General features: G+C 33.6%; 1 protein-coding gene across 1 annotated transcript in view; it reads left to right on the top strand.

Annotated features, from left to right (window-relative positions):
* LOC112126129 overlaps positions 1–16,510 on the top strand; it is a 54,624-nt gene that overhangs the window by 37,585 nt on the left and 529 nt on the right. The gene's annotated exons all lie outside the window — the stretch shown is intronic.

Consider the following 16,510-nt stretch of genomic DNA (forward strand, 5'->3'; position numbering starts at 1 on the left):
TATACTGTTTTTTATTGGAGCGTTTTTGAGAAAAACTACTAGACACGTAAACTTTGATTTTTGTCGGGTTTCTCAAGAGCCAAAATGTTTGGATCTCACTTTCCAGGAGATCGGGATGGGAATGGGGCTTGACTATTTCGAATTTCAAGATACTCATAAATGTATATTTTTTCGGGAAAAAAATTTACGCTAAAATTGGGTTGTAATTATTAAAGTATTAAGACGTATTTGAACAACCGAATCGCCTTAATTTCGATATATAACAATGATGGTGATGAGGTAGAGAACAAATTATTTAGACACCAGATCATTCAAACGGTTTAACATATCGGTCGATTATATTTGTGAGTTTAACAAATTTAACAAATACCAACAAAGCCCTTCAGGAAGAACGTCAGGAGACACGTACAAAAAGAAAAGTTTAATGTTCAAATGAAATTCCCAGCAAATTTATTTTTACAAAGTACCAACAATATTCTAATAATGTGCTTGTTTAAAATGCTTTGACTGAAATTTAAAAGAAAATTGGCTGCTTCCTACGAGAAAAAAAAATAATACACCAATTTACTTGATTCTTTTTAAACCTAAAAATAACATTATATTTTTAGTTTCGATTTATTTTATTGCTACAAATATTTGTGGCTTTCATTACTTTTCTAATTTTTTGTGGAACTCATTTTAGGAGTTTTCATGTTGTGTATTGCGAGAGTACAATCTCGTATTTAAGATGTGACGAAGGGCCCAGGAATATGAAACAATGGAACGATACGAGCTATGTGGCTGATTCTTCCTTTTGCCATTCGATCGTAATGTAATTTCGCCACGCCTTTTCTTCCTTTTTCCGTTTAATTTGTAGCAAGCTTGAAGGCTGGGGCATGTCTTTAAAACTGGTTATTCTGCAGAATCAAATTATTTAGTTCAAAGCGAACGAACAGTCAGATGTGATGATTGTACTGGGGCTCTAGGGCAACGCTTTAATTAATCAACTTAATTAACTGGGAGTGAACTCGTGAACAATTTTACTGAAACTGTCCACTGAGTTTTTCCAATTCTGTCAGTAGATTAAAGGATAACCCGAAATAATATTTGCATCATCAAATTATAATTAGATACTTGTATAAAAAATGAATTTTGTTTTTTACAAAATAATCTTTGAAAAATTCCGGGACGTATTTCAAGCCTTTCAAGTTACAATTCCCTGATCTTTATTAATATTACATTTTTTTCACATTTACAACTTTAATTACTGAATTTAAAATATTTTCATATTATAATTATAAGTTTTAATAATACACTGTGCCGGATCAACATGATTTTCATGTATGCTGAATTTCTCATCTGAGTCACTTGTAGAAGTCCCCCGGCGAATACACTCCTTCACTTTGAAACCTCGTCTATCTTCACTTAATGAAGTCTCATTGCCACTTTTGCCTCAATCGTCTTGAAGGATTTTCGGGTAGGGTCGGAAGTGATAACTGTTGTACTTGTTCAGATGTTCAGTGATTGATGAATTTTTGTTTTATAGAGGAACATTTGAAACATAAATCCTTCGTTGAGCCCCACACCTCACAACCCCCACAGAGGTCTCATCATTGTCTTGTAAATTAAAAGTTTGTTTTCAATGTATAATTTGTATCGTGAGTTAACTAGACTTTTTAATAATTTATAATGTCGGTTTGTTTCTTGTCTTTTCAATTTTGTGTGGGGAATCCAAGTCAGTCTTTTATCCATGAAAAGTCCAAGATAACACGTCAGTCGTAGTCAGTGGGGTTCCAATTTTCCATGGAAGATTTATCTGTACTCGTTTCTTTAGGTTTATTTTCATTCTCGACTTTGTGAAACATACTCCGAATTAGTGTAAGAATCGCTACATCATCTACGAATGTATGGGCTACATTGTGTAAGAATATCTGCAGTGTATAAAGAAAATAGAAATGGGCCAGGCTTGTTTTCCCGAGGAACACTTGCTCTAATGCGTAAGGTGAGTATTAAGTACCGTGATGGTCTCGACAAAATCAGTCAGTCAGATGTGATTTCAATATGAGATAGTACGTTTGAGGGAGAAAGTTTTTATGTTTTCAAAGGAAACCCGAGTGCCAGTCAGTTGAAAGCCTGTTCTAAATCAAGAAAGGCACCCAAGCAATGCTGGTTTTGTTGAAGGGTAAAGGCGATATTGTCACTAACATGATGCAGCTGTAGAGTAAATTGACCGGAATCCAAACTGTTGATCGGGAACAATATTAGAATTTGCTGTTATGGGCAATAATCTTCGTAGTAGTTTGTCTAGAATTTTGACTTGTATAGTTAGAACTAGGAATATCAGAAAATTTATTTGGCTTATGAATATTTTTAATTATTGAGAACTTCCATTGCAATAGGACATATTCCCTGAGAATAGCGTTGGATAGGTATGTTAATTAAAGTAAGCCTTCGCGGGGCAAATTTTGTAATAGTTGTGTTGTAATTAAATCATATCTTGGAGCTTTTCGAGAAGGCAGATGTTTAAACTGATCAATTCTTTTTATTCTAGTAGACAAAATTACTTTCCATTATTTTATAGTTTATTATAGTTAATTAATTTTTTCAAAAAACCTCCTAGCATAAAACTCATGAAATTCATGGATCATTTAGATTATTATTTTGTTTGTTCAAGAGTTTTTGAATTTCTGGCACTTGCTTCCTCCAGTTGTTACTGTTTATCTTCTAAGAATCACCGTGGTAAAAACTACAGGGGGGGGGGGGCTCTTGGTGACGGTATTATCAGTTATTTGGTAGCTGTTAAAATTTTCGTTTCATTCTGTTTCGAAGTCATTTAAAAACCTGAGAATAATTGATTCGGTTACTCTATTATTATTTTTTTTTTTTAAAGTGAATTGTCCAATTAAATGCTGTTCACTACAAATTAAATGTTTTTAAATTACACTTCAAACAAAACGTTAACCAGTTGCGTAATGTAAACTATCGAATAATACAAATAAACATTTGGCATGCGGATGAAAACTTTATCATATTGGGTATGCGTGCGGTTTTCCAGAATAAAACATTTCAAATTCTACGATTAGACACGATACACTAATTTCCAGATATTAGAAATATAAAGTAACTCTATAAATAACTATAAATATAAAATAAAGTAACTAATAACTAAGTAGTAAAGTAAGTAAGTAAATATAAGTACTGTAGGACCTTTCACAACCTTATTCTTACAATAAGAATTTACAAATAATATTGTATAACATCAGGAAGATTAATTAACAGTTAATTATATGCGCGTAAACATAATCAATAATGTAAACATGAAGCGTTGATAATGAACTTAATTATTTCCTTCCTCAGTAATTTTATATCAGTTTTAACCAGAAAGGTGAAGAATTGTTAACTTACTGTAATTGAACACAGATTTGTTAAGGTCAAACCTGGAGACCAGCATGACTAGTATTAGATATAGAATGGTTAACGGATTGGTTTGGCTGGAAATAACCCTTGGTACGCCAACTCTCCCTGGATGTTGACATGGATAACAAATTTGACATTTCGCTATTTCAAGTCCGTTAGGCCAATAAAATCAGGACTTGACTTTCAGGTTGTCTGAACGCTAACATATAAATTAAACGGATCATTATTAGTATCTTTATCGTCAATATCTAATTAAAATAAAGGAATAGTTAATAATATAGTAAATTAATAATTAGTAAATACATTTGATATAATCTATTAGTAAAGAAACAAACTGTTCTTCCGAATAAAAATTAACTCTTTTTAAAAGCACAAACTTCTTACTTTGGCAAAAATGAATGTGAGACGAACATTAAAAAAAATGTGTGGTGATTAGTGACCGTTATTCGGTAATTATTCAGAATGTTAACCTGCTATTTTACCCCGGAACATGTTTTATTACCTTTCTACTGAAATTGCCAATCAAAAAATCTAAATAATCGAGGTTTCGAATAACCTTTGGAAAACTCTGGAAAACTGGAAATTTTTTAACACGACGAGCTGACCACCTTGTATATATTTTTTTCTGTTTGTTTTAAATTTGTTACTTATTTTATGTATATTTTTAACCATGAGTGATGTGGCCATGAGGTAGAGAGAGGCTGGCAATATAATGGAGAAAAGAGAGACACGTTATTTTAGTACCCAAAACCCGGTCCACACCGCATCTCACGATTTCTGAATAATTATTAAAAAGAATGTTAACCTACAATTTTACCCCGGAACATGTTTTATTAACTTTCAACTGAAATTGCCAATGAAAAAATCTAAATAATCGAGGTTTCGAATAGACTGTTGGAAAACTCATAAAATGTTGAAATTTTAGCTTGTTTGACATTTTAAAAATGTAATGTAAGGGGGCTACGGTTTAAAGAAGTTCCAAGATCCAAAATTACTATTGCGCAAATTTGCTTACGTCAATGCAGTTATTTTATAATTAAACCGGCAATTGTCAGAACAAAATTGGACTAATCTAAAAGGAAATTCGGTGCTAAATATAAAAAAGGGGTCAAAAGTTGGGAAAAGTTATGTTAGAGTGATGAAAACTCAGGTTTTATGTATAGAAACTGTTTCCTGTGTAATACGTGTAAATACACACTAAAAAATCGTAGTTTAGAATGGATTGAGATAAAACCATGAGGTTTAAGACATTCTACTGTAGATGTACTGCATCGGAAATTTTTTAACACGACGAGCTGACCACCCTGTGTATATTTTTTTCTGTTTTTTTTAATTTTGTTACTTATTTTATGTATATTTGTAACCATGAGTGATGTGGCCATGAGGTAGAGAGGCTGGCAATATGGTGGATTAAAGAGAGACTCGTTACTTTAGTACCCAAAGCCTAATTGAATAAAACTTGGTTGTAGCGACAGAAAATGAAATAGTAAGAATCAAATATGATAAGGAAAGGAATAGAACTGCAAAGTAGAAGAGGGCCAGGGATTCTGCTGGGGCCCTCAACTTATCCACGTTACGTACGATATATATAACGACATAGATTTTTGATTAGAAATGATTACTAATTAAGATGTTTTCGTCAATTTATTGTCAATAAAAATTCCCTTAGATTGGTTAGAAAACTTTATTACTTAGTTGACATATACAAATGTATGAATAACTGTCATGTAAATATTATTTCAATCATGTCGTTCCTCATTATGCTTCTTCTTCTTATTATTATTATTACTGAAGCTATTATGGGTGGTTAGTAAGAAGTGTTTATTGTTTTATTTGTATAAATACCATATTCTGGTCGTTTACAAAATTAAATTTCTTCCCTCTTGGAAACCGCTGGCCGGCCCGTCAGGAAATTCCATCGTTTAGGCATTTGTTGTAAAGGCTTGCGGACCCGGCTTCCGATTTCCATAAAGCCTTCATAATTTAAACTGGGTCCGCCTGTTTCCACAACCGTTTGTAAAACATACATACATCAGCCTCGTTGTTGCCGGTGACACGTTGAAATTTTTGTCCTGGCTTAAGTGAAATTATTTACACCCCATTCCTTCAACGGATTTAAAATTTAAATTAGAATTTTTACATACCGGGTCGTGCCAGTTTTGCAACGTCCGGTGGCGGAGAAAGAATAAACTGTTATCAGTTAATTATATACTAAAGGAAATTCCGCATTGACGGAGTCGTTACACTTCTGGCATTTCAAATGGACATAATATCTGAATTAAGGGGTAGAATCAAATATCGTGTAAATTAAAGAAAAAAAGTACGATTTTCCACTTCTAAATTAGAACAGACTGCATTTGTATTTGCACTATTGTCTTTGTATTTTGCATATACATATATGACTTATGCAGATTATTGATAAGCCATGGTTGTATCGCTGCCTGCAAAAAGTCACACATAACTTGCTACCGGAAATCATAAAATTAACTCATACATGTTTAACGTTCATAATTGACCATATTAATTATTTCAATTAAATATTCTTTTTATCTAAGTTTGAAAAAGCTAGTGTCACGAGTCGAACACAGAATGGGGTCGTGGTTCAAATCCCGCTCGTGGCACTAGACCTTAGACAAAAAGAATAATTATTGGTTATAAAATTTAACTACAAGCTAACTAAAATTTTTAGAAAATTGATTTATCTGTATCGTCCGCTACGCCCAACAAGAGTAACAACGTTACTTATCTAGGTCTGTTGGATCATTATAAATGAATTATTGATTTCAATACCAATTTCTTACTTTGATTGATTCCTGCATAAGACTCAAATACTGGCCAGTTTAATGTTGCTATGGTCTGGTCGCTGTGGCCATTACCGACCCTTCATAATTTTTCCTCCCATCTCGAGGTTTTTCCTTCTTACCAGGGTCTTCAGAACAGTTCTTACGAAAAGCGGCCGGGCAATCCATCCATTCAGGACACTTCTTTCTTTGCTGTCTTTAATATTTTCACGTATGATTTGATAAATTACACATCTCATTACAAAACGTAACCTGATATAAGTTTGGTGGGACTCAGAGTATCTGAAGTAACACTGATGACTCACTCCTAAACCAGCGTCCTCCCAACATTAACATTGATGAATACACTCGTGCAGAGATGAATATTATCTACAGTTACATGTTAGGGAGACATTGGGTTTTTAACTCGATGCCTTACTACACGCATACGCAATATTAATTAGCCTATGTGAATGGAAGGTTCTATGGTAAATCCTTCCGCCATAGTCGCGACCCACACACTTAAACATTCATGCTTATAAATACATTCACACATAATACACAAGGTAGGCACAGGGGTTTTGATAGTACGTCACTGTTACATTCCTTTCTATTTTCCTGTTACAAAAACACTTCTAGTATTTAGTTTATACTACTCTGGTTTTACTTAATCTTTTCTCGTTTTCATGTTTAAAACAATGCTGTGGAAGGATATTAATTTTAAAAATTAAATTTTTTGGCTGCTTTGTCTGGAAATATTGTATGTGATACGTCCTTCAATAATATTTTCCTCAAGGTCTTTCTTGAATATTTTTGCTCATTGACAACTTGTCCGGTTTTCTTTTCCATTGATTCCAAATCCACGGAAGGTTAAAGACTTGTTATTGTATTGTTATTATCCATTATATAACATTCCCTTTGTCATAGAATTGATCCGTTCTCACTTGCTCAAATTTCACTCCAATCTTTCAACTCATCCCAACCCCACTGCTCAAGCACTCTTCACTACTTCCCATCTCAAGAACCCTCCAAGGCGCCTCAAACGACGATCGCCCCAAGACCTCATAGTTTTAACGCGATAACAAACTGAGTGCCAGCTTTGGTTGGCTTCTAATAACACGTGTACTCCGAGTGCAGTACTAATCGTAGTATTATTGTATTTAGGATTTTGTACCTTTAAGAACAATTTGTAATGAGTTTAATTCATTTAAGGATACAAATAAATTATATATAATATTATTACATGCAAATGTATATTGATTTTATTTAATATGTTAAAAGTAATAGAATTACCTGGTAGCTAATAAAAATTCGCATTTGTATTGTAAGTAGTTTACTTTGATACATGCTGTTTAATAACTACAAAACAATTATTCTGATCAAACCTCTAAACTTTGGCATTGACTCTTGAAATATTGAAATTATTTTCCCTCAATAATAATTCCCTCGGATTTTTTCTTGGGCAGATTGGGCAAAGATTTGAATGAATGCATATTCTGGATGTTAAAAATATGTTGTTTTTTTTCATTCGCTGTACAGAAATAAATTTAAATCCTGAGGGTAGCCTGTTTCTCTGTGAACACCTGCCCGGTTTCGAACGCAACCCTTCCTCCTTTCCCTTTTCCCATTTCACACCTTCTTCCTCGACCTGTTCGCCAAATAAATTGCCATTGTTGAAAGGAAATAAAGTTGGATTTATAACAACGCCTTTGTCAAGTGTCTACAGAGAGTGAATTCGTGAAAACAAAGAATAATCCTTTCCTGGCAATTAGGGCAAGGATTTTCTTTTTCCTGAAACAGTTGCCAAATATAATGAGTCTCATGTTGTCGACGGTTCCACCTTTTCACAGGTAGGGAACCTTTGCGCTATTTCAAGTGATTTCTCGTGGTTTGGCAGTCTGAAAAGAAACATTGACTTTTCTCTTTTCCTTTGGATCTTTGTAGTATCCAGAATTTTCATTTTGTTCTCAATTGTGAAAAAAATTACAATATTTTTAAGTATTTATTTAGAAATCGTGAGATGCGGTCTGGTGTCTAATCACCACACATTTTTAAGTATTTTAGTAAATTATTCTTTAATGTAAGGGCTTCACTGACCACGTAATTAATACGGCCGAGTATGTGTACTAAATACATATATGGAGTAATATAATAATCACAGAAGTGCTTACTTAGCAAAAAAAAGCTCCCCCTTTATAAATAGTTAGAGCAGCGGCGTATTTAGCCGAAGGTCTTGGGTTCGAATTTCGCTCGTGACTCTTGCTTTTTCATCTCAACCATGACCTTAAATTAAAAGAATAATTAATTAAAATAATTCATCCAATCAGTTATGACTATACATATATGGATTAATATAATTTAAATATTGTCAAATTTAGAGCACAATTTTTTCTGGGTTGTTTACGAATTTTTCTGGATCATTTATTTGTTCGGACGAAATTTTCGAAATCATAGGTAAGCTGCCGATTATTTAATCCACTCCTTAATTAAGTATAAATATTGTGTGGCAATATCTATATAAAACAAACTTTTCTATATCGGGGATCATTAACTTTTCAGCTCGAAAGCTTTGTTAGTTTAGCATCGATAAATTGAAGTTTTTAAAATGCCTTACCTGGGTTATTTCTCCAGTACAATTCGAATTACGAGGATACTAAATGTGTGTAAATCAAATTTTTATATATAATTATTTTCTTTAGGTTCATTTGATGAGGTTCCTCTTTTATGTTTTATCCGTATTTGGGGTAAAAATTGAGCCATGAAACTAAGTTCAATATTCACATATCTAAGAAATATTTGGTATTTTTATATGAAAACTAAAAAATATACAATTACAACCAGAAGTCTTTTTTTAAGCTTTGGCATAATGTATATGGACGTATGTTACGGGCAAAGTGAACAACATTTTATGATGATAATTTGTTATTCAATTTATACACTGATTATATTGCTGAAATGGGATTTGGTAAATAACAGTATTGGAATATTTGGAATACTTATAGTTTTTGAACATTTCGTACAATGACTGGTCAGTATGATAAACTCAACATCTGACTTATTCTTTATTCATACCGTCCAAATAGGTTTGGACATTATGCGTAATGACCAGTCAGTATCATAAAATTAAGTTTATTTGTCACTTTGTCTAGTAGTTTTGCTCATTATTCATATTGCCCGGTCATTGTACATAATGACCAGTTATTCACTATGCCCGTGACATATACAAAACCTGAAAAGTAAAATAAATAGTCTTCGGTTTAGAATTAAGAGATACTCTTCTCCCCTTCTCGTGTAAAAGTGGAATTCAAAAGGTTTAATTTTATTTGCAGCGATTTATCTTAATGAAGATGGTGGGAATGGTGCCGGGGGTAATGGGGTTACGGTGTAGGCCTGGACTCTAATGTGTGCCTAAACAGAAGGGCCCATGAGTACCCGACTCATATTTCTTGGACTTTTCAAAAGAGAGGTGTTTCTCTTTTGATTAATTGCTCACCACCCCCTTTGTTTCTCGACCCTTTCCATTATCTAACGTTAATTTATCAACTTCCAACACCAGCCGGAAAAAGTGCTGCCTGTCGTACGGACGGCTGGGTTGAACTTGTACCAAGTTTCACTCCGGAGCGAAACTTTAATTTTGTATTAAAAGTTTTCAATTAATAGCTTAAGGATTATTACCGACTGGCTTGGAAAATTACTACCCCCTTTAAGCTGTAAAATAATTAAATGTCTTCCTGCTTTGAAGAAACAACCGTATCAAATTTAAATTTAAATCTTTGACAGCGACAAAGCAATTTAAATTTAAACCGCTCATTCATTCTGCTTGATACCCTTTGCACCAAAATTACAAGGGAAAGCACATTCAAAGTAAGAAAGATATTTAATTTTGTCAGTTTATTATGATAATTCTTGTTCATTTTCCATGTTGCTGATTTTATCCCTCCATCATCGTCAGAATATTCCGATTCTTTAGCACACTAATTACAATATATAATGCTAAAATTTGTTTGTGTAAATCAAAAATATTACAGAGGCTTGTTATAACTAAAATTATTCTAATATTAAATTAGCTTGAAATGGATATACCATCATTTCCAGGTCTTTTTTGTTAACAATAATATGCAATGAATTCTCCCCTTTAGTATAATTACGGCACTGAGGGAAACGTCTGGCTGGCAGGCTGATCCATTTGCTTCCTAATCCTATTTTATCCTTCTTTCTATTAATAATCAGATTTACCCTGCGGACCTAACGCCGTGGAATTAATTGCCGGGGTTCCGTTTTATTTCCAGTGCCGATTGTGATTGTGTCATTCAGAAAATGTCTTGCTTTGAATTGCTCGCTCTAGGACAATTAACCGTAATGAGATGTGCTTAGGACTACGAACTGCGTTCCAGCCATAACTTTCCATTGGCAGTTTGATAGTTTGTTGTTAGTTAGATTGGTCCTCATCGAACATCTAATATGAACGTATAAACTTACTAACCTTATAACTACCTGATACACCATTATTTTGAATAGAATCATTACACTCACTGCAAATCAAAGTTTCGATGTATGAATAATCAAATGTATTTGTTCCTAATATCTGCAATATCAAAATTTATTGCTGGGTGGAGTGTTGAACGTATTTTTAGTAACATTTTTCTTCAATATTTGACCCAAGTCTGGCAGAGAGATTTAGTGTTACAAAAAGCTCTGAAGCTCCCAGAGAACCTTTGAGTGATTCCAAAAGAATGTCGAGTCTTAAATATCATTGAGAACCACACTGCCAATTGATGAAAACTCCAACCTCAGAATATTTACATCCAGGGAGAAACAGGATCAGTCGTAAACACGCTCATAGAAGCTATCGACTTTCAATATTCCACAAAAGACACAAAAGAGGAGAGTTTACGGAATTAATGGCACATACCTTTAGAAAAATTAACATTATTGTAGTTCTGGCACAACAGGACACTAGAACTCAATAGGCATACATATGTATCAGTGGCTAAAGATTCTCCAAGTAGGTTTTTCAAAGAAGGGATAGAAAACGGCTTACAAGTTGACATGTCACTCTAAAGGGCCTATAAAAAGGTATAGTCGTTGGTGATAAATACCTCAAAGTCTCATAATTGATAACCCACTACTATCAAGGCTACGGAGGCTAATAAAAGGCCTGAAGAGAGATAGAGTGCGTTAACCCTTAGGGGAGTGTATAATCTTAGTTGCTCATCCCTACAGTTAGTATATTACTGCATAAAGGTGAAGTAATTTTGTTATCTTCATTAATATACGGGAATTCATGGATTTTTAATACTCAAGTTTTGACTGGGATAATTATTCAGAAATCGTGAGATGCGGTCTGATGTGAAAAACATTTAGGTAGGTTTCAGAAAAACATTTTCTTTATCGTGCCAACGTTTCGATCATTATTGAGATCATCTTCAGGGCCTGGGATTTACAAACATTGTTTACATAAAACAGTAAAATCTCACTGGCACTCTCAACACGACACGCAAGAATGGCACAATTACACAGAAGACAAACACTTTGAGTGAGTAGAAATATTTTGATAGAATATAAAAAAATATATTTTGCATTGTATAAATTCACTTTTCCACATCCTAAATGTATTTGTTAAATGTAAACAATGTTTGTAAATCCCAGGCCCTGAAGATGATCTCAATAAAGATCGAAACAATTAATTACGGTTTTTAGTTGAGATAAAAAAGTCAATGGCACAAGCGGGATTCGAACCCACGATCTTCGGCTTGATACGCCGCTGGTCTACCGCTTGAGCTATCGTGACCTTGATCCACTCGGACATCAACTTCCCATATCGACCGCACCTTTTTGTATTTTCCCTACTTTTTGCCATTTTTCCAAAGATCGAAAAGTTGGCACGATAAAGAAAATGTTTTCTTGAAACCTACATCACACCAGACCGCATCTCACGATTTCTGAATAATTATCGATTAACGGTCACTAATCACCACACATTTTTGACTCGGTTTTTTTATGGATTTTTTTTTTTAGATTCGTTGAATTGTTTATACTGTATAAATTATTTAGTTTGGAGTGTTTTTTTTTTGTAGCATAGTGCCGTGTTTTGCATGTTTGAAAACTGGTCTGATTGATGTTTTACCACTGAAGATGGCGCATGGCCAAATAGCGTCTGACAAACCAAACCAGCGTAGATGGGAAGACCAGAGTTAGTAGAAACACCGGAAGTGCTGAGAAATTAATTTGATCAAAAAATTAATTTAAAAAACTATAATTACACGGAAAATCATGATAAAAACGAAAACATATATCGGCATACTTCGGTTTTCATTATTTTTTAAATTTTCCAAATTGCAACGTATCCTTAGGGCCTAGAGGATAGCGGCGACATAAATAAAACGGCCGTTCGGTATCCCGCGGAGTCACTCGGTGAGTGCCCTGAGGCAGCAATATGTGTAATGGAGCCGGGGACACTGGCTGAGTAAGCCGCCCCTTTTATAGTCCATGTAGTAAACAGGGACCTAATGATGTATTTACTCCGTGCCACTCTCTACAACCACTACATATCTTACTTAGGACGATTGGGGTCCACCCTCTTCACAAAGACAAATTACCGGGGCGCGAGGGCCTAGTTTATTTTTATGTTTCTATAAATTGAAAAAGGATTTAAACGATTTAATTTTTATCAGGGGTTTTCATCCACGGTGAACACTCTTAATATATCATGAGGAAAAAACTTGTATATATAATATATATTAAAACTTGTATATACGGTTATATTAAAAGATGATCGAGGACGTGGCTTTCAAAGTGGCGATGTATTTTTTAATAAATCCAAACAGTACACTGACAGCCAAAAATTTACGCCCACTTACAATATAAATTGATTTGTAAATATTTTTACATATTAATCAAAGTTTCACGTTTTTTACCGTTTATTAATTGAGTCTTTGTCTAAAAAATTTAAAGGCATATGTAAATTGCTACAGAAAAGTAATAAATAATAAATAAAAAAGACGGACAGATAAAATTTGTTTTACATTTTTAATTAATATCCTCTTGCCTTAATTACTTCTCGAAGACGCCTCGACATACTTTCTACCAGACTGGAAATGTCTCTGTGCTGGAGGTTAGCACATTCTTCACGAAGAATCCTTTCATGATCCTCGAGCATAGAGATTCAAGTCTGAAGAATAAGCTGGCCAGGCTAAGACCCTGATGTTATGCTGTTGAAGGTACGATCGTACTATGCCAGCGACATGTGGACGGGCTTTATCGTGTGTTAGAATAGGATTGTCGCTGATTTCGGGGACAGGGAACGCATGAGGTTCCAAAATGTCCTCCACATAGCAAGTGGCCGGCAAACACACTCCACGAACAACCGATTCAGTGCGTCTCTCCATTGGAATTCCAGCCCAGACAATCACTGAGCTACGTTGAAAAGGTCGGCTCTGGGAAAAATTACTAACTTCCTACCTTTCATTTCGCCTTCTCCACCTACTTTCACGCCCTTTTAGAGATCGTAGAGCAAATCTGCACTCATCTGTAAAAAGTACAACGGACCAATCATCTAAAGACCAATGGCTGTGTTCTCGAGCAAATGGGAGCCGTGCAATTATGTGAGTTCTTGTAAATTCTGGTCCTCTTAGGGGAGATTGAATCATCTTCGAGCAGTCATTCGGAAATTTGGACACCTCGAACTTCCTGGAGCTGATGAAACGCTTTAACAACAATCAGGTGCCGGTTTCGCAAAATTCTCAGTCTTTCTTTCTCTAAATTTTCGCAGATTTTCGTACAAAACTCCTATGGCAATAGCCGCTTACCCGATGGAACGTCCATCTACACCACGCGCTACATTCTCAGCACAAAGTGGCATTTTTAAATTTAAAAATTGTAATTTAGACAACAAAGATGAAAACTAAGCAATTTATTGCTTCAGTATTCAAATGGGACTGAATAAACATTTTAAATTCCGTAAAAAGTAAACATTGAAAAGTTGTTTATCCGTGTTTTGGATTAAGGATTCACTTAATTTTTACCTCTAATTAATCTTCCCAATTTAAAACATAGCATAAGCAAATATTTATTGGTAAAAGCAATGAGAAAAATTAAGGGGAGAATTTTCTTTTATCAAGAAAAAGAAAAAAAAATCAATTAAGTGGACCTACCCAAAAATCCACATAATTGATTTTTTCCTGTCAGTATAATTCATATTCTTAAAGATTAAGATATGGACATCTTTGGTACTTAAAATTTTGTACCTTTCAAAATAAAAAACAGAAAATCTTTTGTACCATTACATTTTATAATATATGTAGCATGTTACAGTTGTATGATATTGTCTTCCTAACAAAGTCGTATTGGAACTGTAAGGTTTATTTATTATTGTAATTTTGTTCTAGAGAGAGATATTTTATTAACGATACGTGCATGCAAGCAATTATGAGTTGTATTGATCGTTGTAGCATGCGGGTACTGCAATTCTAAGAAATACAAAGCGGTATTTATCTCTCAAAAACATTAAAAACAAAAACACCAACTGGCATTCTCAACCAAACTGGTTTAACCAAAGAATATGAACGATCCTTTGTGGAAGAATTTAATAATTGCACAGGCCGAATGCATATTCTATCGTTCAAAATTGTTGAACAATTAAAGGGATCCGACAATCACCGCAGGGTCGTCTTTCGTAACAAAGGAACCATTTTCTAGCCGCTGGTTTAATCGAGTAAAGTTCCCTTTGTCTTCCTTCTCTAGTTCTATATTAATAACGTCAATTAATCTTAAAAGCATTGGCAAATTCGTCCATCAAAACGCCGTAAATACCCTTTGTAATTTACAGCGAATTCGTTGGCCATAGTACAAAATTAAGCTTGAGAGGATTAATTAGACTTAGAAAATGGCTGAAAACATCAATAGGAAGATAAGTAAATTATTATGAAAATCGTGACTAAGGCTATATTCCATAAAAGACAATAAGAACATACCTCTTCTTTGGCGTACTCGTTAATACACAATTCTTATTTATATCGGGTCACAAGAGTTATAGCCAATGTCCTAATATAAAACAAGACATAAAAATTTTACTGAAAGATATAAAAACCATAGTATATACTTGCTGACATTGAAACATGAATAAGAAATAGAATAAACTCAAAGTATAATTACCAATGTAGATTAATAAGTTGTTTAGGAAACTTCCCTATGAAAAATAACGAAAAAACTTCTCCTAATATGCCAATTGACATTGGCCAGTAATAAGCATCAATTTTCGTACTTTAATAGAAAAAATTATCAATTGAATCCTGACGGAAAATGCATTGTTTTGGCCTGCAATATGATACTTCAGCTCACTTCCTATTGGAATGCTTTAGCACCTAGCTGGTATTATTACTATTAATTATTGTTATCAAAGGGAGTTCACCCATCCCATTATGTAGCTGAGTCGCTAGTTTGTTATTAAAATGATTACTATGTTGGTATTTTGGTTACATAGTTATCAATACAGCCATTATGTTAATATTGTAATTTATTAAAACACTCCTATTTTTAAAACATAGAAATTTTCTATTTTACGTACATTCTAATTAAATAAGACTAATTGTTGCAAATTACTAAGATTATATATATCAAAGTGAGAATTCAACTCATTCTGTAAGCCATTAAAGGCTAAAACAGATCAAATGAATACAAAAATTAATTAATAAATTATCAAATTAAATTTTAAATATATAAATTGCTATCAAAATTAAATCATTTTAATAAATAAATTATAATCAAATTAAATTATTTTTAAAAATTCTTTGGCCACTTTTTTCAGTTTAAATTCTATCTATTTTAAATTTAATATATAATCATTTTATTCTACACACTCATTAAGAGAAAAAATAGGTAATGAAATAAATGTATATCAACGGAATCAATCATGATTCTAACTTGTACCAGTTTTCTTCCTGAAAATTTCTTCGAGTACCTACATGTTGAACTGGCTGACTCTGACCATGTTACTGGGTCCGTTTGTTCTCGTTTGGTTCTTCGTTGCATTCTTATTTAAGCTACGTCAAGTTAATTTTAAAATCTGTGCAATAATAGTTCCATTGATCACAGGCCGACCAACAAGATTAACATTATTTTCGAATACACATTCCACCCATTATTACCCTTACAATTTTACATTTAAGTTGAGAGTTTTAATCTATTTCCCGAGAGAATAAAATTACAATATAAATGAGATTCGATAGTCGAGTGTGACTTAAAAATGTAAATTTCCCACAGAACGGAATGATGTTTAAATGATGCGCTTAGTCAAGGTGACTCAGGTGTACAAGATAATGGGAGTGGAACGGGAC

This window comes from Cimex lectularius, unplaced genomic scaffold, assembly GCF_000648675.2.
Source record: "Cimex lectularius strain Harlan isolate CLEC.00 unplaced genomic scaffold, Clec_2.1 scaffold439, whole genome shotgun sequence".
NCBI classification, from domain to species: domain Eukaryota; kingdom Metazoa; phylum Arthropoda; class Insecta; order Hemiptera; family Cimicidae; genus Cimex; species Cimex lectularius.